General features: G+C 37.9%; 1 protein-coding gene across 1 annotated transcript in view; it reads right to left on the bottom strand.

Moving 5' to 3' along the window:
- DACH2 (dachshund family transcription factor 2) overlaps positions 1-25,458 on the bottom strand; it is a 990,389-nt gene that overhangs the window by 812,470 nt on the left and 152,461 nt on the right. The gene's annotated exons all lie outside the window — the stretch shown is intronic.

The following is a 25,458-nucleotide window of genomic DNA, read 5'->3' on the forward strand; positions in this document are numbered from 1 at the left end:
GGCATCAGGGAAATCCAAATCAAAACCTCAATGAGATACCACCTCACACCAGTCAGAATGGCTAAAATTAACAAGTCAGGAAATGACAGATGTTGGTGGGGATGCAGAGAAAGGGGAACCCTCTTACACTGTTGGTGGGAATGCAAGCTGGTGTAGCCACTCTGGAAAACTGTATGGAGGTTCCTCAAAAAGTTGAAAATAGAGCTACCATATGATCCAGCAATTGCACTACTGGGTATTTACCCCAAAGATACAAAAGTAGGGATCCGAAGGGGTACGTGCACCCCGATGTTTATAGCAGCAATGTCCACAATAGCCAAACTGTGGAAAGAGCCAAGATGTCCATCGACAGAGGAATGGATAAAGAAGAAGTGGTATATATATACAATGGAATATTATGCAGCCATCAAAAGGAATGAGATCTTGCCATTTGCAACGACGTGGATGGAACTGGAGGGTATTATGTTGAGTGAAATAAGTCAAACAGAGAAAGACATGTATCATATGATCTCACTGATATGAGGAATTCTTAATTGCAGGAAACAAACTGAGGGTTGCTGGAGTGGGGGGTGGGGTGGGAGGGATGGGGTGACTGGGTGATAGACACTGGGGAGGGTATGTGCTCTGGTAAGCGCTGTGAATTGTGCAAGACTGTTGAATCTCAGATCTGTACCTCTGAAACAAATAATGCAATATATGTTAAGAAAAAAAAAGAAAAAGAAGTTAGCGGGAGGGGAAGAATGAAGCGGGGGAAATCGGAGGGGTAGACGAACCATGAGAGATGATGGACTCTGAAAAACAAACAGGGTTCTAGAGGGGAGGGGGGTGGGAGGATGGGTTAGCCTGGTGGTGGGTATTGAGGAGGGCACATTTTGCATGGAGCACTGGGTGTTATGCACAAACAATGAATCATGGAACCCTTCAGCTAAAACTAATGATGTAATGTATGGGGATTAACATAAGAATAAAAAATAAAAAAAATTATAAAATATACCTAGACGATAAAACAGGCAACAATATCTTTGACCTTGGCTGCAGCAATTTCTTACTAGACACATCTCTAGAGACAAGGGAAACAAAAGGAAAAATGAACTATTGGGACCTCATCAAGATAAAAAATCTTCTGCAGAGCAAAGGAAACAATCAACGAAACTAAAAGGCAACTGAGAGAATGGAAGAAGATATTTGCAAATGACATACATGATAAAGGGCTAGTATCCAGAATCTATAAAAAACTCATCAAAATCAACACCCAAAGAATAAATAATCCAGATAAGAAATGGGCAGAAGACATGAACAGACATTTTTCCAAAGAAGACATACAAATGTCTAACAGACACATGAAAAAATGCTCAACATCACTCATCATCCGGGAAATACAAATAAAAACCACAAAGAGATACCACCTTACACTTGTCAAAATGGCTAAAATTAACAACTCAGGAAACAACACATGTTGGCAAGGATGTGGATAAAGAGAAACCCTTTTGCATTGTTAGTGGGAATGCAAACTGCTGCAGCCACTCTGGAAAACAGCATGAAGTTTCCTCAGAAAGTTAAAAATAGAACCACCCTATGACCCAGCAATTACAGCACTAGAATTTTACCCAAAAGATACAAAAATATTGATTTGAAGGGACACATACCCCTGATGTTTATGGCAGCATTATCAACAATAGCCAAATCATGTAAAGAGCCCAAACATCCAATGACTGATGGGTGGATAGGGGGATGTGGTATATATATACAATGGAATATTACTCAGCCATCAAAAAGAATGAAATCTTGTCATTTTTAACAATGTGGATGGAACTACAGTGTATTATGTTAAGCAAAATAAGCCAGTCAGAGAAAGACAAATATATAATTTCACTCATATGTGGCATTTAAGAAACAAAACAAATGAACATAGAGGAAGGGAAGGAAAAATAAAATAAGATAAAAACAAAGAGATAAGAGACTCTTAACTATAGAGAACAAACTGAGAGTTGCTGGAGGGGAGGTCGGTGGGGGGATGGGCTAAATTAGTGATGGGTATTAAGGAGGGCATTTGTCGGGATGAGCACTGGGTATTATATGTAAGTGAGGAATCACTAAATTCTACTCCTGAAACCAATACTACACTATATGTTAACTAACTTGAATTTAAATTTTAAAAATAATAAAAATAAAAATAAAAATTATGATTGTCTTGTGAAGCATCACTAAATACCAATTATATTCTAAGACACAGTAAGACCAAACTTCTATATGGATAGAGCTATATGGATAGCTCTATATCTTCTATAGCTATATCACTATACAATCAAAATTGGTGAGTAGAATGTTGTTTTTGAGGCCCCAAGAATTCAATGACCCAAATAAAGTTGCATTTATGTTAACTCTACTATGCTAGCTAAGGCAGGCAATAAAATGGACCAATGTTATTAAAAATATTTTCAACAAGGATTGACAACACAAACATATGATTAACTTCAATTAGCTGGAACCCCCTTAACTGATCTTTCTAGTCCATCAAGATTTTTAATGTAAGCAAGTCTGCATTCCAAAATAATTACTATTTGGAACAAATAAGAGTTTGATGATCTAAAATCAGTTGTATACTCTATTTTCCAGGAGCTTGGGAAGATGGTGGAGTAGGAGGACCCTGAGCTAGCCTTGTGGAACGTTTAAAGCTACATATCAACTATATCAAAGTCAATAAACAAGAGAGCGATCTGAAGACTAGCAGAAAAAATTCCACAACTAAATATAGAGAAGAAGCTGCATCTGAAAGGTAAGGAAAGTCAAAAAAGTGGAGAGAGGCTGCCAACAGAAGGGAGGGAGCTGCATGTATGGAGAGGGCAGAGAAAAGAACCATCACACCAGGTAGCCCACACAGGGAAGTCTAATCCCCATAATGTTTGGCTTTAAAAACCAAAAGGACTAAGTTTCATGAGTTTGTAAAACCACTGGGACCTGGAGCCCGGAGCTTTAATAGTCAGCTGACTAAGAACTGGATGAGCCAGGAGGGCCAGTGGGGAGAAAGAGTGGTAGCTGGAAGGCTCTCTTAAAGAGATGGCAGCTTGTGTGAAGAGGCAACATAAAAACAGCAGTTTACAAAATGCTTAAGGGCAAACAGGAGACAAATCTATTCATAATAATTTTGGAGCACTTTGAGGGACTTTTCTGGAAATAAGGAAGCTGGCAGACACCATTTCCCTCCCCTGTCCCCCAACATGAACACAGAGCCACCTAAAGGAGTCAGGGCTGCACAGACACTTGTACTCTTGTCCAGGGCTCAGGGCAAATTTCTTAAAGCTGTGTGATTGTCCTGCCTAGCAACCCGATGCACAGCTGCCACGATGCACCACACCCCCAGCCACCATCACACATGGGGCCCAGTCACACCCAGCCATTGTCACATGCCACACCCAACTCATTCCCCCAGCCACCCTGCCATAAAGTCACTACTTCCAAAAGCAGAAGATACAACTTAGTTTTTTAACACAGAAACAGACACAGAAAGGCAGAAAAAAATGATGAGACAAATTTATCCCAAATAAAGAGCAAGACAAGGCCACAGCCAGAGATCAAAGCAAAATATATATATATATATGTAACATGCCTGATAGATAATTTAAATCACTGATCGAAAGAACACTCACTGGACTTGAGAAAAGACTGGAACACAAGAGAGAGACTCTTAACAAATAAATAAGGAATAACATAGAAGTAAAGGGCTCAATAAATGAAATGAGAAAAACACTTGGAATGAATAACAAAATGGAAGAAGCAGAGGAATGAATTAGTGACCTAGAATACAGAGTAATGGAAGACGATCAAATTGAAAAAAGGAGAGAAAAAAATTACACAAACTGAGAATAGTTTAGGGAACTCACTGACTCCATGAAATATAATAACATTCATATTACAGGATTCCCAGAAGAAGAAAGAGAGAAAAGGGGGCAGCAAATTTATTTGAAGAAATAATACCTGAAAACTTCCCTAATCTGGGGAAGGAAACAAATATCCAGATTCAAGAGGCACAGATAACTCAAATCAAAAATTTTAAAAGGCAGACCCAAACCAAGACATATATTAATTAAATTGGCAAAATATAGGAATAAAGAAAAAATCTGAAAGCAACAAGACAAAAGAAGTCAGTAACTTACAAGGGAAAACCTGTAAGTCTAGCTAGAGATTTTTCAACAGAAACTTTGCAAGCCACAGGGGAATGACATGATACATTCAAAGTGCTGAATGGGAAGAATCTACACCAAAGAATACTCTATCCAACAAGGCTGTTATTTAGAATAGGAGAGATTAAAAAAAAAAGTTCCCAGACAAGCAAAAACTAAAGGACTTTTTGACCACTAAACCAACCTAGTAAGAAATATGAAATAGGTCACTTTGAGTGCTAAACAAAATAAACTAAACTGATAGGGCAACAGCTCTCAGGGTGGTGTGGCCACGAAAGGACACTGGGGCAGCACCCAGCGTGACCTGAGACCTGTGGAAGAGAATGCACATTGGAGCCCAAGGCCGCTAGCAATTGCAGTCACAAAATGCAGAGACACTCATCGGTCCCCAAAACTCCCCCTAGAGAGGTGCACAGGCATGACCAGCTCATATTAAGCCCATCCCCCTGACAAAGGAGGGGGCAACTCCACCCAGTCAAAGACACCTGAGAAGCTGAAGAGCAGGCCCCTCCCCCAGAAGACAGACTGGAAAAACAGGTGAATGATAAGCTTATTTCCCACAGGACTGTAAAATTCCAGCACCAGGGGAAAATAATATAGGGAGCTCCAGGTATTTCCTCATGACTCTTTTATACTTCAGGCTAAAATCTTACATTTCTTTTTTGTATATTTCCTTATTCTTTCTTTTTTTTTTTTTACCCTGTTCCCATTTCAAATAGATTCTTATTTCCCAACTTATGTTTTTAAGACACTTTTTAACTTTTTTTTCACATTTATGTTTTATAGATTTATGCCCCCTACTAGCCTCTTTTTCACTTTATTCAATTTTATCATGAAATATATATATATAAGTTCTGATTTCTTTGCAACTTTGAGATATAGTGTCTTCTAACACACAGACCAAAAATCAATCAGGAACAGGCAGATCACCCTGCTTTGTCCACACTGAGAGATTATAATCTCTCTCCCCACCCCCCTTTTTTAATTGTTTTGGATCATCTTGGCTTGGGTAGTGTATCTGTGGTAGCTTTTGACCACTTCAGAATTTTTCTAAGGTGCTTTTGTTTGATATTTTGGACTCTGTTCATTCAATCAACCATCCCTTAGCAGAATAACTAGGAAGAGGAACTCTCAACAAAGAAAAGAACCAGAGACAATGTCCTCTGCCACAGATCTAAAGGATATGGATATCAGCAAGATGTCAGAGATAGCAATCATGAAACCAATAGCTAGGCTTGAAAAAAGCATTCGTGACACTATAGAATATCTAAAGACAGAAATGAGATCTAATCAGGATGAACTTAAAAATGCTATGAAGGAGATGCAGTCTAAACTGAGTACTCTAATAGCCAGGGTAAATGAGGTAGAAAAGCGAAATCATTGATCAAGAAGATAAGCTGATAGAATGGAAGGAAGCTGAGTAAGATAGGGATAGGCAGCTAGTAGCCCATGAAAGTAAAGTTAAAGAGATCAATGATGTCATGAAACATTCCAATGTCAGAATTATTGGGATCCCCCAGGGGGTGGAGAGAGAGAACTAGAAAGTATATTTGAGCAAATTATAGGTGAGAACTTCCCTAATCTGGGGAAAGAGAAAAGCATTCATGTCCAAGAGACAGAGAGGACCACTCCCAAAATCAATAAAAATAGATCAACACCCTGATGTATAATAGTGAAGCTTGCAAATCTTAGAGCCAAGGAAGCTATCCTGAGAGCAGCTAGGGGGAAGAGATTTCTTACGTATGGAGGAAGGAACATCAGAGTAACATCGGACCTATCCACAGAGACTTGGCAAGCCAAAAAGTGCTGGTAAGACATACTCAGGGTAATAAATGAGAAGAACATGTGGCCAAGAATACTTTGTCCATCAAGGCTTTCATTCAGAATGGATGGAGAGATAAAGAGCTTCCATGACAGGCAGAAACTGAAAGAATATGTGACCATCAAGCCAGCCCTGCAAGAAATATTAAGGGGAATTCTACAAACAAAGTAAGACACAAAGAGTAATATAGACCAGAAATTAACAGAGACAATCTATAGAAACAAGGACTTTAGAAGAAATACAATGGCACTAAATTCACATCTTTCAATAGTTACTCTCAATGTGAATGGGCTGAATGCTCCCATCAAAAGACACAGGATTTCATATTGGATAACAAAGCAAGAAACATCAATTTGCTGTCTACAAGACTCATTTTGAACTTAAAGACACCTCCAGATTGAAAGTGAGGGGATGGAGAACAATTTACCACACCAATGGACCTCAAAAGAAAGCGGGGGTAGCAATCCTCATATCAGACAAATTAGATTTTAAACCAAAGACTCTAGTAAGAGATATAAAGGGGCACTATATAATACTTAAAGTGTCTATCCAACAAGAAAATGTAACAGTTGAAAATATCTATGCCCCCAACATGGGAGGAGCCAATTACATAAACCAACTAATAACCAAAATAAAGAAACATATTGATAATACTACATTAATAGTAGGAGACTTCAACACTCCACTCACAGCAATAGATCATCTAAGCAGAAGATCAACAAAGAAACAAGAGCTTTGAAGGACACATTGGACCAGATGGACTTCAAAGGTATATACAGAACATTCCATCCTAAAACAACAGAAAACTCATTATTCTTGAGTGCACATGGAATAGATGACATTCTGGATCACAAATCAGGTCTCAACTGATACCAAAAGATTGAGATTATCCCCTGCATATTTTCAGACCACAATGCTTTGAAACTGGAAGGAAAAATTTAGAACGAATGCAAACACTTGCAGGTTGAAGAGCATCCTGCTAAAGAAGGAATGGGTCAACCAGGAAATTAAAGAAGAAATTAAACAATTCATGCAAACCAATGAGAATGAAAACACATTGGTTCAAAACCTATGGGATACTGCAAAGGCAGTCCTTACAGGGAAGTACATAGCCATTCAAGCTTCTCTCAAAAAATTATAAAAATTCCAAATGCACAAGCTAACCTTACACCTAAAGGAGCAGGAGAAAGAACAGCAAATAAAGCCTAAACCAAGCAGGAGAAGGGAAATAAAGATCAGAGCAGAAATCAATGAAATAGAAACCAAAAGAAGAGTAGAACAGATCAATGAAACTAGAAGCTGGTTCTTTGAAAAAATTAGTAAGATCAATAAACCTCTGATCATACTTACCCAGAAGAAAAGAGAAAAGAACCAAATTAATAAAATCATGAATGAAAGGGGAGAAATCATGACCAATACCAAGGAAATAGAGACAATTATTAGAACTTATTACCAGCAGCTATATGCCAACAAACTAGGCAATCTGGAAGAAATGGATGCATTCCTGGATACTTATAAACTACCCAGACTGAAACAGGAAGAAACAGACAATCTGAACAGACCAATAACCAGCAAGGGAATTGAAACAGTAATCAAAAACCTCCCAGTAAACAAGAGTCCAGGGCCAGATGGCTTCCCAGGGGAATTCTACCAAATGTTTAAAGAAGAAATAATACCCATAATAACTATTCTACTGAAGGTGTTCCAAAAGATAGAAATGGAAGGAAAACTATTGGGGCCAACATTACCCTGATCCCAAAACCAGATAAAGACCCCATCAAAAAGGAGAATTACAGACCAATATCCCTCATGAACATGGATGCCAAAATACTCAACAAGATCCTAGCCAATAGGATCCAACAGTACATTAAGAGGATTATTCACCACGACCATGTGGGATTTATTCCTAGGATGCAAGGGTGGTTTAACAATCAAAAATCAATCAACGTGATATATCACATTAACAAAAAAAGAGACAAGAAACATATGATCTTCTGAATTGATGCAGAAAAAGCATTTGACAAAATACAACATCCTTTCCTGATTAAAACTCTTCAGAGTATAAGGATAGAGGGAACATACCTCAATATCATAAAAGCCATCTATGAAAAGCCCACAGTGAATATCATTCTCAATGGGGAAAAACAGAGCTTTTCCCTTAAGGTCAGGAACATGACAGGGATGATCACTCTCACCACTTTTGTTCAACATAGTACTAGAAGTCTTAGCCTCATCAATCAGGCAACAAAAAGAAATAAAAGGCATTCAAATTGGCAATCAAACTCTCTCTTTTCGCAGATTACATGATACTTTATGTGGAAAACCCAAATAACTCCACCCCCAAATTACTAGAACTCACAGAGCAATTCAGCAATGTGGGAGGATACAAAATCAATGCACAGAAATCAGTTGCATTTTTATACACTAACAGCGTGACTAAAGTAAGAGCAATTATGGAATTGATTCCATTTACAATAGCACCAAAAACCATAAGATACTTAGGAATAAACCTAACCAAAGAAGTAAAGGACCTATAGTCTAGAAATTACAGAACACTTATGAAAGAAATTGAGGAAGACAAAAAGAGATGGAAAAACTTTCCATGCTCATGGATTAGAACAATAAACATTGTGAAAATGTCTATGCTGTCCAGAGCAATCTACACTTTCAATGTCATCCCTATCAAAATAGCATCAACATTTTTCACAGAGCTGGAACAAACAATCCTGAAATTTGTATGGAACCAGAAAAGACTCCAAATCATCAGGGGAATGTTGAAAAAGAAAACCAATGCTGGGGGCATCATGTTGCCTGACTTCAAGCTATATTACAAAGCTGTGATCAGCACGACAGCACAACAGCATTGTATTGGCACAAAAACAGACACATAGATAAATGGAACAGAATAGAGACCCCAGAAATGGTCCCTCAACTCTATGGTCAACTAATCTTCAATAAAGCAGGAAAGAATATTAAATGGAAACAGACAGTCTCTTCAAAAAATGATGCTGGGGAAATTGGACAGCCACATGCAGAAGAATGAAGCTGGACCATTCTCTTACACCGTACACAAAGATAAACTCAAAGTGGATGAAAGACCTCAATGTGAGACAGGAATCCATCAAAATCCTACAGGAGAACATAGGAAGTAACCTCTTCGACATTGGCCACAGCGACATCTTTCAAGACACGTTTCTAAAGGCAAGGAAACAAAAGCAAAAATGAACATTTGGGACTTCATCAAGATAAAAAGCTTTTGCACAGCAAAGGATAGTCAACAAAACTAAGAGGCAACCCACGGAATGAGAGAAGATATTTGCAAATGACATTTCAGATAAAGGTCTAGTATCGAAGATCTATAAAGAACTTCTTAAACTCAACACCCAAAACAACAAATAATCCAGTCAAGAAATGGGCAGTAGACATGAACAGACATTTCTCAAAAGAAGACATACAAATGGCTAACAGACACATGAAAAAATGTTCAACATCACTTGCCATCAGAGAAATACAAATCAAAACCACAATGAAGTACCACCTTACACCAGTTAGAATGGCAAAAATTTGTACTGCATGGAGCACTGTGTGTTATATGAAAACAATGAATTGTGGATCACCACATGAAAAACTAATGATATATTGTATGGTGACTAACATAACATCATAAAATAAAATTAAAAAAAAAAGAATGGCAAAAGTTAACAAGACAGGAAAGAACAAATGTTGGTGAGGATGTGGAGAAAGGGGAACTCTCTTACACTGTTGGTGGGAATGCAAGCTGGTACAGCCACTCTGGAAAACAGTATGGAGGTTCCTCAAGATGTTAAACATAGAGCTACCCTATGACCAAGCAATTGCACTACTAGGTATTTACCCCAAAGATACAGGTGTAGTGAAAAGAAGGAGCACATGCACCCCAATGTTCATAGCAGCAATGTCCTCAATAGCCAAACTGTGGAAGAAGCCGAGATGTCCTTCAACAGATGAATGGATAAAGAAGATGTGGTTCATATATACAATGGAATATTACTCAGCAATCAGAAAGGATGAATACCCACCATTTGCATCGACATGGATTGAACTGGAGGGGATTATGCTGAGTGAAATAAGTGAAGCAGAGAAAGACAATTATCATATGGTTTCACTCATATGTGGAACATAAGGAACAGTGTGGAAGACCACGGGGGAAGGGAACGAAAACTGAATGGGAGGAAATCAGAGAGGGATACAAACCATGAGAGACTCTGGACCCCAGTAAACAGACTGAGGGTTACAGAAGGGAGGGGGATGGAGGGATGGGGTAACCATGTGATGGGTATTAAGGAGGGCAGGTGTTGTGACGAGCACTCAATGTTCTATGCAACTAATGAATCAATGAACACTACATCAAAAACTAATTACTATATGCTGGTTAATTAAACATAATAATACAATATTTTTAAAAGGTTAAAAAGTAGGAAACACAAAAGCAGTGAAAATAAACATTTGTGTAAAAAAAGCCAAGGAACTCACAAGAAAAGATATAAAATATAATAATATATACTAAAATATGGGGAGTAGAGGAGAAAAGAATGGGTTCAAACTTAAGCGACTATCAACTTAATATAGGTTGCTATATGCACAGAAGGTTATATACACACCTAACCATAACCATATAAGAAAAAACACTAATGAGCATGTAAAATATGAAGAAAAAGAAATCCAAATATATTACTGAAAACATGAAAAAGAGAAAGGCAAGAAAGGATCACAGAAAATCGTATGAAACAACCACAAAACAAGTAATAAAATGGCAATAATACACATCTATCAATAATTTCTTTGAATGTAAATGGACTAATTGCTCCACTGTTGCTGAGAATGCAAACTGATGCAGCCACTCTGGAAAACAGTATGGAGGTTCCTCAAAAAGTTAAAAATAGAGGGGGCACCTGGGTGACTCAATTGGTTCAGCACCAGACTCTTGGTTTCAGCTCAGGACATGATCTCAAGGTCGTGAGATTGAGCCCTGTGTCAGGCTCCACACTGCATGGAGTCAGCTTAAGATTCTCTTTCCCTCTCTCTACCCCTCCCACTTGTGCTCTCTCTCTCTAACATAAATTAATAAATCTTTAAAAAGAAACAAAGTTAAAAATAGAACTACCTTATGATCCAATAATTCCACTACTAGCTATTTGCCCAAAGAATACAAAAATACTAATTCAAAGGGATACATGCACCCCAATGTCTATATCAGCATTATTTACAATAACCAAGATATGGAAGTAGCCCAAGTGTCCACTGGTTGACGAATGGATAAAGAAGATGTGGTATATATATACTGTGGAATGTTATTCAGCCATAAAAAACAATGGAATCTTGCCATTTACAACAACATGGATGCTAAGGGAAATAAGTCACTGAGAGAGAAATACCATATGATTTCACTCATATGTGGAATTTAAGAAAGAAAAAACAAGTAAGTAAAGTTAAAAAAGAGAGAGAGAGTGACAAAACAAGAAACAGACTCTTATTGTAGAGAAGAAACTGATGGTTACCAGAGGGGATGTCAGTGGGGGGATTGGTTAAATAGGTGATGGGGATTAAGGAGTGCACTTGTGATGAGCACAGGGTGATATATGAAAGTGTTGAATTACTTTATTATACACCTGAAACTAATATAACACTGTATGTTAATTAACTGGAATTAAAATAAAATAAAATAAAATATCAATTGAATGCTAAATCAATTCCTGTGAGGGAAGAACTACTTCATTGTATCAGATTTGTTCTCTTTCTTAAAATAAGGATTAATAACAAGAAGTTTCTCACCTGAACCAAATGATCTGCTTAATACAATGGCAGGTGCCTGCTCAGGAATGTTCTATTTTTCTTGCTCTTATCTGAGTCACCAATGATCACTATTCTAGTTGTTCTCTCACAAAACATAATTTTCTCTATTTTCCAAGAAAATCACTTCCAATCAGCTTTCAAACACTAGACTAAGATAAAGCCATCCCAAGAATGTTCCTGAACATAGGAATCCCACACCAACTACAATGCTATAAATATCTTCTAAACACGCAGATCAATGTTAATAGTGGTTTGCAATAAATGAGTCCTAGTGAATTCTAATGTAGCTCCAAATCCCACTGGCTGTTGACAGGTTATCATCAAATAAAAATCCCTTAACATGATCCAAAATAATGTTATAGTTCTCTATTGTCCTTGAAGACAGCCTTCTCTTTGGTTATTTTTCTGTAAACAGAATGCTCACACAGACTTACACAGCCCTCTATTCCACCACAATCAAATCCAAAGTTCACTAATACTCATAAACAGCAAAGTCAGAATTTTTTTTAAGTAAGAAAAAAAATTATTTGATTAATGCTGAGAGCTGCACTACATTTAGACAGGGTCATGGCCCCAGGCAACCATTTAATCAAATTTCTCTGCTGCCTGTCCCAGTGGAGCCATCACAACAAGAAACTCTCTCAATGAAGAAGGGTGGGGGTAAGGGGGAAAAGCATACTTTACATCTCACATTGTTTACACAATGTTAAGTAATTATTTCACTCGTCCACCACCACTGGCCATGGACAGACAAGTTACCTCCTTGGAGACTGAAAGGTCTATTCAGCTGTATATAGCTCATTTTGGTTTGGTTTTTTTTTTTTTTTTTTTTTTTACCTTCATAGTGAAGCTAACTGCCTAGTTTAGAGACTTCTTTGTGAATACTAAAGTACACTTTGTCCATGCTAATGATTTCACTAATTATATTTATCATATAGAAATACTCAGTTTCTCGTTATTAATACCACTGTTTCTCAACTATACTAGAGCAATACTTTCTGTATAATTTCTCCAGCCCTATCACACCACTTCAATACTTAAAGATGAATAACCTTCCCCATCCACACATACACAATAAACCTATTTTTCCAAGGAATTGTGTCATTGTTTGAGTGGCCAAATTATTATTTTTCAGGAGTTTTCAATAACACTATGATCTTTAATGGAGCTCTTCTCCAGGGTAGAACTGTGGCAGATAGATAATAAAAAATACAGTTTGCTTTTATTTAATAGCTCTATCAGTCAGAGTAGTAGAGATGGATAAAATAGTAACCTAATCATCCAATCCTTCCTAATTGCTGCCCTAAAAAGCAAAAAGAGAAATAAGAGTGAGAAAAAAAGTTTACATCTAATTGCAGTTCAAAAATTAAAGGCAGGGACCCCTGGGTGGCTCAGTCAGTTAAGTGGCTGCCTTCGGCTCAGGTCATGATCAAGCCCCACATCAGGCTCCTTGCTCAGCAGGGAGCCTACTTCTCCCTCTGCCTGCCTCTCCCCTTGCTTGTACTCTCACATGCTCTCTCTTTCTGGCAAATAAATGAATAAAATCTTTTTAAAAAAATTAAAGGCAAATGATTTGAAATTTAAGTATAAGCATAATCTTCTAAAATCCAAATGGAAACAGACCAAAAAACATGCTGTTTAGTGACTGAAGAGAAAGCTGAGAAGTGTTTCCCCCCAATTTTACAGAAGTAAACATATTCATACCACTTTGTTCATGCTTGGAGATAAAGAGAAAAAAGTTAAAAGATTTTTCCAATTAAAAACAAAGCTACAAGGGAATTAATTTAATAAATTTCCTAGAATTTTTGCTTGAAAATTCAATTTTAAGTGAGCACTTTTCTACTTATTTTATCTCCAATTTTCATTTGTTGGTTAATGGTCACCTACAAAAATAAAATTCAAGTGAATATTTCTCCCAACGAGATTCTCATAATATCATATTAGATAATTATAGTCTCACAAGTAAAATACATCCTTCTCTTCTAAGTCTAAAACTAGACCAGGATATCTACGCTTTCAGTCTGGTACAACATCCATTACCAAAAGGAAAAGAGTACCCTACTTTATGCACAGAGGCAGATTAAAACTACAAAGTTAACATAGCTGGGTGTAAATGCAATTATTTTTGTGTTTTTGTATGTGGCTACAGTAAATATTTCCAATGGGGAAGAAAGAAAATAAGGAAGAAAGCCAGATAAAGTCATGAAGGAGGAAGAAAAAAACAAGTATTGTAAGAATGGTGAGCGCTGTGAATTGTGCAAGACTGTTGAATCACAGATCTGTACCTCTGAAACAAATAATGCAATATATGTTAAAAAAAAAAAAAAGAAGAAGAAGATAGCAGGAGGGGAAGAATGAAGGGGGGGAAATCGGAGGGGGAGAGGAACCATGAGAGATGATGGACTCTGAAAAACAAACTGAGGGTTGTAGAGGGGAGAGGGGTGGGGGGATGGGTTAGCCTGGTGATGGGTATTAAAGAGGGCATGTACTGAATGGTGTTATACGCAAACAATGAATCACGGAACACTACATCAAAAACTAATGATGTAATGTATGGTGATTAACATAACAATAAAAATTTTTTAAAAAGAATGGGAAAAGGCAGAGATTATAAAGAAAACTGGAACTATACAAATGTAGAAAGTAAAAAATCTTGAAATCTTGATTTAATGTGATTTTGAAAAGAAATATTTGTTCCAGTTACCCTTACAGTTATGAAGATAAATGAAATAATAAAGGAAAACTGAGAATAACCTTGATACACCAGAAAGTACAGTGGGACAAATCTCAAAAACTAGGTTCCAATGGCTATTGCCAAATATCTGAGCTACCAAAGGCACGTCACTTCATTTTTCTAGATTTTGTTTCCTCATCTACAAAATGAAAAGTTGAACTAAATGATCTCTTATGTCCCTTCTGTCCCTTAAACAGTGAAAATTCTGAGATAACTGAAGCCACTGAAAAGCTTTAATATTTTCATTACTGACTTTTTCCTATCTTTCCTTCTTACACTCATGGTAGCTTCATTCTGTAACAGGAGCAGAGGAAAAATAATTAATCCATTCTTAACAACTTCACTATTTGATATTGTCACTTAGCAAAGAACATTGATTCATCAAGAATTACTAATCAGTGGGAAATTAATAGGAATCTCAATGTAATATTTCCTTTTCTCTCAAAGTGTAGGGTAAAAGAGTGGCTTGAGAATAATATACATATCATGGAGGAAAGGAAAGCCAGAGGTGGGGAAATCACAAAAATATGTAAGTGATTAGAAAGAGGGTATTTATATTTAACATTTCCCTTCTTTTAGGTTTCACTATCCGTTTTTAAAATGCCCAATATTTCATAGTGACAAGTGGAGGAATATTGGGCAAATGTCTAGAGCTAAGGGGAAGTACAAAGAATACCAGGTCTCTTATCTAGTTTGTATCTAATAATAGAGAGTCCTTATTTTAAAAAAGCAATTGTGTTATTTTATCCCTCAGGGTGCTTACTTATTCAAGTTCCAACACATATTTCATTTTCACCCACTTACACAAATTTGAGTGGCTATGATGGTGCCTGGCACAGAGCCCACTCTTGAAAAATATCTGTTAAATGAATGAATGGATGAATGGACTGGTAAATGGATATATGGATGGATTGATCATCATTTCCATCACTTGGTTCCTTGACTACTCACAAAAGATTAGAATTTTTCTGAACACTTCCAACCTGAAATTTATCCCTTTGTTATACAGAAAAAAAAAAGTCCCTTAAGAAATAAATTTTTTAAATGTAAACAAGGGCCAAAGATTGTACAACTTACAGGGAGTGTCATTCACACTGTATTTTGTGTAAACAATGATTTTAAAGAAGTTCAAGGGAGCAGCCTGACAAGGTGGGGAATTTAAATTCCTCAGAAATAGTCATTCATGCACTTACTCTCAATAGATATTTTACATGAATTATTTAATGAAGTCCTCCAACTCTAAGTATTAGATTCACATCTATCTACTCCAAAGTTTCCATTTTTCTACTGTACTGTAATAGTCTCTATGTAAGATAAACAAACAAGCAAAAAAACTCTGCTCACCTTGTTTTAATTAAAGAATTTAACTAACACAACAACATTCTTTTTCTTGAAGCCTAGGACTTCCCTGACCAGTTCAAATTAATGGTACTTCTTCTAAAGTTGGAAATGCCATGTGAAAGATTTTACTTCTCATGCCCAGTTGCAAATGACAAAATATTGAAAAGTAGTAATTGCCGTATTAAAATGGCACCAAGTTGATTGTATAACATCCTTACTATACCAAATGGCAATAAAGAAAGTTTAATGAAAATAATAAAAATCAACATTTATGAAAAGATGATTTCATTAAAAATACATTCAAAATTATTGTTCATGTGACTAAAACTTAGTTCAATCTTCAATAAAAGCTAAGCCTCCAATATTAAATCACAATTCAGTAAAAGCATTTCCAAGGACAATCAGATAATACATTATGGGATAATTTTGAGTCATCTAACTTGAAATAAAAATGGTATTGAAAGAATCTAGTTATTACATCTTTCTCTCTCTCTTTTTCTCTCTCACTCTCACTGTTGCTCTCTCTTCATTTCACTCATTTTATTGAGATTTTGGTGGAAGCTGTAGAGTACACAATTGAGCATGAGGTCTCTGGCCAATGCTTAGAGTGCAGACAGCTAGTGTATACTGACATGATAACCATATCCTTTAGATACCAGATATTCACACAGCAATACTAACATTATATGAGCTTTAAATACACCATCAATCTTCGACCATATTTTTTAAGTCAACATTGAATCATATTAGGCAGACAGACTCTCCTTTGTTGTTCTGCCCATTTTTCAGTTGCTGTGTATTCAATAAACTTCTCTCTTTTGTTCTTCTTTGTGTGAATTCTTTCACCACCCCTGCACTGGCCTCCACCCAATTAGGTTATTCCCATATTCTGTTGCGGGTATGGGACCCTCTTGGCCCAAGACTCTCCCCAGATTCTCCATAAATTTCTTGGGGCTTTCCCTCAGTGGACTGACTCTAGTACTCCTTAGGGAACTAACAATGTCCACCGAGGTTACTCCTTGGTGAAGATCCAAAGCCCCAAGGGAAGCCCTCCGGGCAGCCCTTGCCTAAAAGGGTGAGGGATTTCCACTCTTGCCCTTCAGAGGAATCCTTTCCTCCCTCTCCTTTCTCTTTTCAGCCCTTCAGTGGTCTATCCCTAGTACTCTTCAGACAACAGAAGATCTCTGTCCAATGTGGCTCCCTGGTGTGGTCTGAAGGCAAACAATTCAGACTGCCTGTGCCTGTGAAGGTAAAAGACCCCTTTCTTCTCCTCTCTTACTTTGTCTCCTCTGAGGTCTCTATTCCCTATATGCTTCTTTTGGAACTGCCCCCCCTTTCCTTACTCCCAGCATCCAGCTGCCATCTTGATCTACAGGCAAAACATGTTCCTATGGTCTGAGTGGTGAGTCCTCCCCCTCCTTTTTCTGACCCAGTTTGACCAACCAGTGTCCAGCTTTCCTTGTTGCAAGGGATGTCCCAGAAGGAATTGCTACTGTCATTTGCCATGACCCTCTTCTTGGTGGGATGCCCCAGTAGAGTCAGTCGCCCTGTATAAGGTCCATTCTTTTCAGCTCAGTGGGACACCTGGATTGAAATTTTGACCACAAGTCAGAGCTCCATTCCCTTTGGTGGGACACCCCTTTGGGAACTGGCAGCAGGTCTTTCCTGCTACAAGACAAATCCCTTCTATTCCTTTGGACTCACCCTTGGGCTGTATTTTTAAAAACTGGAACAAATTTGACCCCCAAGGCCTAAGGAAATACTTGTCATATTTTAATGCAATATTTCCTGGCCTCAGTACAAACGCTAAGATCAGGAGTTATGGCCCCTCCATGGAACCCTTCTATATAATACTCTTTTCCAGCTTGACTTCTTTTGCTGGAACTCCTCCAAATGGTCAGAAGTCCCATATATGCAAGCCTTCATGACATTGTTCCAAAAATCCCAACCTCCAAAAAACTGTAGAATGTGTCTTGCTTGGTTTCATGGCCCATCTGACCCTGTGAATAGCTATCAAACCTGAAACTTTGAAGTTTTGCTAAGTTAAATGAAAAATTGTGTCTAATTCATTGAGTATATAAGTCTATTCCAAATAAGATAAAACCCTGAAGCATTGATTACTACACAGAAAGTTTATCTGCTTTTGACTTCTTATTGCAGAGAAATTAAAGATACTTGGGTCTGTTGGAAAACATGCTTTATGCCTTATTAAAAAATTGTACTATGAAAAATGTATGTTCCTAGAAATTATGAAATATATTCATAAATTTACCAATCTAAAGAATCATAATGTAACAGATAGCTCACAATTGGTTACTACTTAATTTTCACTGGAGACTAAGGTTTCTAAGAGTTAAAGTTCTGCTAAATGTAATTAAGACTGACGGAAATGATAAGGAAAGAACTCTGTATGTAGGAAAGTAGGAGATGTGTAAGAAAGGTATAAGAAAGAAGGCATAAGAATACAAATGTAGGGATCTGAAGGGATATGTGCACCCCGATGTCCACAATAGCCAAACTATGGAAAGAGCCAAGATGTCCATCGACAGATGAATGGATAAAGAAGATGTGGTATATATATACAATGGAATATTATGCAGCCATCAAAAGGAATGAAATCTTGCCATTTGCAATGACGTGGATGGAACTGGAGGGTATTATGCTGAGCGAAATAAGTCAATCAGAGAAAGATATGTATCATCTGATCTCACTGATATGAGGAATTCATAATCTCAGGAAACAAACTGAGGGTTGCTGGAGTGCTGGAGGGTGGGAGGGATGGGGTGGCTGGGTGATAGACATTGGGGAGGATATGTGCTATGGTGAGCACTGTGAATTGTGTAAGACTGTTGAATCATAGACCTGTACCTCTGAAACAAATAATACATTATGTGTTAAAAAAAAAAAAAAAGACGATAACAGGAAGGGAAAAATGAAGGGGGGGAATCAGAGGGGGAGACGAACCCTGAGAGACTATGGACTCTGAGAAACAAACTGAGGGTTCTAGAGGGGAGGGGTGTGGGGGAATGGGTTAGCCTGGTGATGGGTATTAAGGAGGGCATGTACTGAATGGAGCACTGGGTGTTATAGGCAAACAATGAATCATGGAACACTACATCAAAAACTAATGATGTAATGTATGGTGATTAACATAACATAATAAAATAAAATAAAAACCTAAAAAAATTTATCTGTCTCTGAAATAAACAAATAAATCTTAAAAAAAAAAAGGTGTAAGAAATGAGAATATATTTGTTGAGGGAAAAGGAAAGTAATTTTTTCCTAAAATATTTAGACTGGTTATTTGGAGAGAAAAGGCTTGGGAAAAAATCTGAATGTAAAAGAAAGTTGTAGAAGGTTTGTGAAGGGAAAGCCTTAGAAAAGAATTTTATGTGGTCAGAATGGACTAAGATTGAAATGAATGGATTTTAAAAGTACAGTGGTATGAAATTAAAATTCTGCTTTACTCTGTTAAAAACACAAAGTTTTCTTGGATTGTTGGTCTGCTATTAATAAGAAAATGTACAAAAAGTTGTTTTTTTTTCTGTCTAGAAAACCAAAGTTTCTTTGTTTTGTCTTCATCAGATCTTTGACTTCTTAAGTTAAGATCTCTCAATATTAAAGAAGCTAAGTTTTGTTAACAACTATATAACTTCCTCTATAATCTCTTATTGCCACCTTGGTTAACTATTATAGAAATTATATGAAATTCCTGAAGTTTTAATATGTTCAGGTATAAGATCATTACTTAAATTATTGAAATGTTACATGACACAGAAATAACTGGATTTCCTTGTCAGCTATATTATAATGAATGCTCATATCAGATTTTTAACCTTGTCCATTTCTGAGGGTTTCTTTTTCTGTCATTTAGAGTTATTGTTCTGATGCTCTTGAAAAGTGAGATTTGTCTTCAAGGAGATTCATGAAAAGGACTTTTTTTTTTTTTTTTTTACAAATACAGGTATTTGATATCTTTAAGATAATAAGACTGAACTGGGTAAGAATATCCAGAACTAATGAAAAAGCTGCGTCCAAACAACTACAATTGGTAATATGGGACTAAATTAACTGAGAAAGATGATTATACATTTTGTGACCATTGTTTGAAACATTGCTGGTTCTCTAATGTTTTCCTCCTCCAGATTAAGGAAACTTACTTTTTTTTTTTTAAGATTTTTATTTCTTTAACAGAGATAGAGAGAACACAAGTAGGCAGAGAAGACAGAGGGAGAGGGAGAAGCAGGCTCTCCGCCGAGCAGGGAGCCTGATGCGGGGCTGGATCCCAGGACCCTGGGATCATGACCAGAGCCGAAGGCAGCCGCTTAACCGACTGAGCCACCCAGGCGTCCAAGGAAACTTTCTCTTAAGATATCTATGATATACAGAAATGTGATAAAGTATTCCTTTGTGAACAAATTGAAACATTTAACTTTTCTCCCTACCTGAACCCTCCAAAATTCAGAAACTCTCAATGAGTATTCTTTCTTCCATGGCAATTATAATTGTTTATATAAGTTCAATAAGAAACTGTTTTCCTTGTAACAAGACACCATTGGAAACATTGGTTATATTACCAAGGCTATGACTGGAATGTCATATTTGAGAAGCACACATAGACTCAGATATGATTACACAGCTCTAAGGAATTAAGGCTGATTTTATGGAGCCAATAAAGCCCCTTGGAAACATTGGCATGATACCTTGATTACAGGGTTGCCAGGAGCTTTATCAGGTGAGTAAAGAATGTCACATCCTGGGGTGCCTGGTTGGCTCAGTCGGTTAAGCATCAGACTTTGGCTCACATCATGATCTCAGGGTCGTGGGATCAAGCCCTGTGTGGGGCTCCCCACTCAGTGAGGTGTCTACTTATCACTCTACCACTCCCCCTGCTCATGTTCTCTTTCTCTCCCTCTCAAATACTTTTTTTTTTTTTTTAGATTTTGATGTGGTGATCCACGATCCATTGCTTTCGTATAACACCCAGTTCTCCATGCAGTACGTGCCCCCCATAATACCCATCACTGGGCTAATCCATCACCCCAACCCCTTCCCCTCTAAAACTCCTGTTTGTTTCTCAGAGTCCATAGCCTCTCATAGTTCATCTCTCCCTCTGATTTCCCCCCTTCATTTTTCCCTTCCTTCTCCTAATGTCCTCCATGAAATTCCTTATGTTCCACAAATAAGTGAAACCATATGATAATTGACGTTCTCTGCTTGACTTGTTTCACTTACCATAATCTCCTCCAGTCCCATCCATGTTGATGTAAAATTTGGGTATTCATCCTTTCTGATGGCTGAGTAATAGTCCACTGTATATATGGACCACATCTTCTTTATCCATTCATCTGTTGAAGGGCATCTCACTCTTTCAATAGTTTGGCTATTGTGGACATTGCTGCTATGAACATTGGGGTGCATATGGCCCTTCTTTTCACTACATCTGTCTCTTTGGGGTAAATACCCAGGAGTGCAATTACTGGGTCATAGGGGAGCTCTATTTTTAAATTTTTGAGGAACCTCCACACTGCTTTCCAAAGTGGCTGTACCAACTTGCATTCCCACCAACAGTGTAAGAGGGTTCCCCTTTCTCCACAACCTCTCCAACATTTGTTGTTTCTTTCCCTGTCCATTTTTGCCATTCTAACTGGTGTAAGGTGGTATCTCAATGTGTTTTTGATTTGAATTTCCATGATGGCTAATGATGAACATTTTTTCATGTGTCTATTGGCCATTGGTATGTCTTCTTCAGAGAAGTGTCTTTTCATATCTTCTGCCCATTTTTTGACTTGATTATTTGTTTTTTGGGGGCTGAGTTTGAGAAGTTCTTTATAGATCTTGGATACCAGCCCTTTATCTGTAGTGTCATTTGCAAATATCTTCTCCCATTCTGTGGGTTGCCTCTTTGTTTTGTTGACTGTTTCCTTTGCTGTGCAGAAGACTTTTATCTTGATGAAGTCTCAAAAGTTCATTTTTGCTTTTGTTTCACTAGCTTTTGGAGATGTGTCTTGAAAGAAATTGCTTGGCTGATGTCAAAGAGGTTACTGCCTATGTTCTCCTCTAGGATTTTGATGGATTCCTGTCTCACATTGAGGTCTTTCATCCATTTTGAGTTTATCTTTGTGTATGGTGTTAGAGAATGGTCGAGTTTCATTCTTCTGCCTGTGGTTGTCCAATTTTCTAAGCACCATTAATTGAAGAGACTTTTTTCCATTGGATATTTTTTCCTGCTTTGCTAAAGATTATTTAACCATAGAGTTGAGGGTCCATATCTGGGCTCTCTATTCTGTTCCATTAGTCTATATGTCTGTTTTTCTGCCACTACCATTCTGTCTTGGTGATCACTGCTTTGTAATATAGCTTGAAATCAGGCAATGGGATGCCCCAGCTTTGTTTTTCTTTTTCAACATTTCCTTGGTGATTCAGGGTCTTTTCTGATTCCATACAAATTTTAGGATGGTTTGTTCCAGCACTTTGAAAAATGTCATTGAAATTTTGATCAGGATGGCATTGAAGGTATAGATTGCTCTGGGTAGCATAGACATTTGAGCAATGTTTATTCTTCCGATCCATGATCATGGAATATTTTTCCATCTTTTTGAAAGTTCGATGTGCGCTCAAGAAGAATGAGTTTCTGTTGTTTTAGGGTATAATGTTCTGTATATATCTTTGAGGTCCATTTGGTCCAGTGTGTCATTCAAAGCTCTTGTTTCTTTGTTGATTTTCTGCTTAGATGATCTGTCCATTGCTGAGAGTGGAGTATTGAGGCCTCCTACAATTAACGTATTGTTATCAATATGAGTCTTTATTTTGGTTAACAGTTGGCTTATGTAGATGGCTGCTCCCATGTTGGGGGCATAGATATTTACAATTGTTAGATCTTCTTGTTGGATAGACCCTTTAAGAATGACATAGTGTCTTTCTGTGTCTCTAACTACAGTCTTTAGTTTAAAATCTAATTTGATATAAGAATTGCTACCCCAGCTTTCTTTTGAGGTCCGCTGGCATGGAAGATGGATCTCCACCCCTTCACTTTCAGTCTGGTTGTACTTTAGGTTCAAAATGAGTCTCTTGTAGACAGCATGTGGATGGGTCCTGTCTTTTTATCCAGTCTGCAACCCTGTGCCATTTTATGGGAGCATTTAGGCCGTTCACATTGAGAGTGATTATTGAAAGATATGAATTAATTGTCATCATGTTGCCTGTGAAGACGTTGTTTTTATAGATTGTCCCTGTAAATTTCTGTTGTATATGACTCTTGGGGTCTTTCTCCTTTTATAGAACCCCCCTTAATATTTCTTGCAGGGTCGGCTTAATGGTCATGTATTCTTTCAGTTTCTGCCGGTCTTGGAAACTCTGCATCTCTCCATCCATTCTAAATGATAATCTTGCTGGATAAAGTATTCTTGGCTGCATGTTCTTCTCGTTTAGTACCCTGAATATGTCTTGCCAGGCCTTTCTGGCTTGTCAGGTTTCTGTGGATAGGTTTGATGGTATTTTGATGTTCCCTCCTCTGTACGTAAGGAATCTCTTCCCCCTAACTGCCCTTAAGATGGTTTCCTTGGTTCTAAGATTTGAGAGTTTTACTATTACATGCCGGGGTGTTGGCCTGTTTTCCTTGATCTTGGGAAGGGTCCTCTCTGCCTCTAGGACAGAAATGTTTGTTTCATTCCCCAGATTAGGGAAGTTCTCAGCTAAGATTTGCTCAAATATATCTTCTAGTCCCCTCTCTCTCTCTCTACACCCCCTCTGGGATTCCAATAATTCTGACATTGGAACACTTCATGGTGTCACTTATTTCTCTGATTCTGTTTTCATGGATTCTGAGTTGGTTTTCCCTGGCCTCCTCTTTTCCCTTTTTATCTATTAAGTTGTCTTCCAGGTTACTAATTCGTTCTTCTGCCTCACTTACCCTTGCTGTTAGATTATCTAGATTAGATTGGATCTCCTTGGTAGCATTTTTAAGTTCTGCCAATTCAGCTTTCATTTCTGCCCTTAGAGACTTTATGTTGCCATTAATTGATTTCTCCATTCTAGCTATTGTCTTCACAATTGCTAGCCTGAATTCCATCTCTGACATCTTGGTTATATCTGCATATACTTGTAAATCTGGGGCATAAGTCATAATCTCTGAGTCTTTCCTGCTTTGGGGGTTCCTCCTCCTAGCCATTCTGTTGATGGGTGGTTGAGGGGATGTATAGAATTCAAATTATTGACCACAACCCAAGCAAGATACACTTGTTTTCCAGGGACCTTAGGGTTGCTGGCCTCTTGTTCTCCCAGCCTGTCTTCTGGGGGAGGGGCCTGCCACGCTGTTACTCAGGCAACCCTCTTTGGTTAGAGTTGCTCTGCTCCCCTGTGGCAAGGAATGGGCTTAGTGGGAACCCTTTTTGTTCTCTGGTGGCTTTCAGCATCTCTTCGGAGGGTCAGAACAGAAGAGATCGTTTTCAACCCTCTGCCTTAGAGCAGAGAGTTCAGAGTCTGCTCTTCAGTGAGCTCTCCAGGCCACACTATCTCCATTTCTGTCTGTGCTGCTATAAACTGCAGCATCCTGGGTGTGGACCCCTCCACAGCGCTCCCAGTCCTGTCCTCAGGTTGGGACACATCTCTGCCTTTTGTGCCTCTAAAACCGCCAGCCACCCACAGTTCACAGGCGCAAACCTGCAGCTCCAGTTTCCATCCAAAATGCTTTCCCGGCCCCTACAGGTCTGTGAGTCTGTGCCTGGTCCCCATCACAGGAGGTTATTGCTCACTGGCGGTGTAGGATCCCCACTGCCAGGCTCCCTCCCACTGTCGTTTATCCTCTGATATCTGCCCACAGAATCATGGCTCCCTGCTTCATCTCTCAAAACCAACCACCTACAATATTCTGTTTTAGAGACCCAGATGTTCTTACATCTCAGGTTGATTTCGTGGGTGCTCAGAGTGGTCTGGTAGATATCCAGCTCAATTCCGGGGACCAGTTGGAATAGCATCCCTTACTCCTCTGCCAATTTTTTTAAACACCAATAAAATCTTTTTTTTTTTTTTTTAAGTCACTTCCTGGCAGGTGCAGCAACCTCAGGATATTTTATTTTAGGGACCTTGAGAAGAGGATATCACCCAAATCTAGAGGTATTGCAGGCATATGTGATGGCAACTATTTCGCTTGGCTTCAAGAGTCTATCAAAAATTCAACCTAGATATTCCTTGTAAAAAGTTCCAGCAAAGCATATTTTAAAGGATCTTTATGATCAATCACTATTTTTGATGAGCTTATGTAAATAACTGGGCCAAGTTTGTTAAAACGGGACTTGTTTTACGATGAATTAGTTTTGATTTAGCCAGCTCTGGAAATAAGGTTGAATTTAGAGAAAAAATTATGTTTCAATAACATACCATTGTGGGTATTAAATTCTAGTTTTGATTAATTGTCTTTAAATGTTTGTTGTTTGCCTAAGCTAGACAACTTTAGGTGTACTTCAGAGAAATTGCTGTAATAGGTCTTGTATAGACAATCTTCATGCTTGTTACTCTGTGGCCAAAATAACAGGACCCATGGTCATATG

Source organism: Neomonachus schauinslandi, chromosome X, assembly GCF_002201575.2.
Source record: "Neomonachus schauinslandi chromosome X, ASM220157v2, whole genome shotgun sequence".
NCBI lineage: Eukaryota > Metazoa > Chordata > Mammalia > Carnivora > Phocidae > Neomonachus > Neomonachus schauinslandi.